Here is a 1,667-nt window from a genome sequence, read left to right on the forward strand (position 1 = left end):
AGAAATTGTTGCATAAATGGCAAAAATTCTAATCATCAATTAAAACTATTTACATAAGATGTATAAGCTTTTAATACTTATGAGCGTATCTTTTCTCTTATCATAAAGAGGAACTGTATTAACATAAACGATTACCGTAACGTGGGAGTTATTTGCACATATCACTGTGGCAGCCCCACCCTACTGATGTACTATACATGAAAATATGTGCTGCTCATGTGGGTACTGAGAAATCAGGTTATCACTGGCCCTTCCTCCTCCATGTCACTTCCCAAATGAGACAATATCTCATGTGCACTGTGTGTTAAAGAGAGTATTTGTTTTCTTTCTTTGGAAGAATGAAATACTTAGAAAAATAATTTTTAAAATTATCAGGATGCTCTCATTAGTACTGAGTTGTTTTTGCTGGAGTGGGTCAAAAATCAGCTTTCTTGCTGCAAGGGTTTACTGAAACAATATGAAATTGATGTTTGATTATCAAGGAATTCAGCTACCTTAGGCACTTTAAAAATAGCATAACGTTCAGTGACTTGAATAGGGCTGGTCTTGATAGATTACTGTTGTTGGGAGACAATTCTCCATGGATCTCAAGCCTGCTACATGTTCTCTCAACCACTCTGCACATCTTGCAAACAGAGGCACTGACTGCCTTTTGTTACACACTATCTTTTCAAGGATGTTTGTGTAGAGAACAACCTTGACAGATAGAGATTGTGTTTCCCACCAGAGCAAAGGACAGGCGTATCTGCTGCCCAGTGTAATGAATATAATGTCTCTCTTTGGAGCAAAGAATAGGCATGTTTACTGTCTGTTACAGAGATTCCGGTCAGAGTTCTCCTGGGACACAACCTGCTGGATGCGCAGGTATCATCTGGTCTTTTCCTATTGCCCTTTGGAAGTTGGGGCTTAGGGAGCTGGTGCAAAACATGCTAACATCCTGGCGACAACAGTTGCTGTGAATAATGAACTGTCCTTTGTTTCTGACCCAGGAGGCTTGTGTCTTCTACCAGCATCCATTAAACTGCAGCAGGTAAACTGGTTAGCTTGTGGGTAGGTAAAATCTCAGAGCCTTTGCCATACTTGACACAAATCTGAAACTTTCATGTGATCACTAACAGAAGAAACTAAGGAAAGGTACATAGTCCTAATAAAGGGAGTGGGAACCTCGGGAAGTTCTTTTATCCATTTTGCTAAGTTCAGATTGAGAGAAATGTCTCGATTTTTTTCTCTCTCTTGAATGCTGAAGGCCCTGGAAGAGGGCCAGGAAGAAAGAGAATTTTATTGTGAAGGGAGAAAGCTTTGTTACAAAGAGCTCTGCACTTGGAACTGGGAATTTTAGGTCCTTGGATTCAAATTCTAGCTTTGCTAGTAGGGCCTTGGACAAGTCACTGACCCTCTCAGAGGCTGAGCGAGGTCGTCTTTAACGGTCCCTTGCAAGTTGTAAAGTCTATAATGATCTACTCTGAAAGCTGTCATGATTCCCTTAAAAGAAATTTCAGCTACACAATTTCAGCCTTGTGGAAAGCTATGCCCCAATTAGTATCCAACCTAAATTGTTGGCGTGTCTGCATTGCATCTTAGACTTTGCTCCTTACAAGCTGCCAATTACTAGGAACCCTTTTGGTAATCTGAAAATAATCCATGCCTTCAATATGAAGCCATGTACA

This window comes from Balaenoptera musculus, chromosome 10 (genome assembly GCF_009873245.2).
Source record: "Balaenoptera musculus isolate JJ_BM4_2016_0621 chromosome 10, mBalMus1.pri.v3, whole genome shotgun sequence".
In the NCBI taxonomy this organism is placed as follows: Eukaryota; Metazoa; Chordata; class Mammalia; order Artiodactyla; family Balaenopteridae; genus Balaenoptera; species Balaenoptera musculus.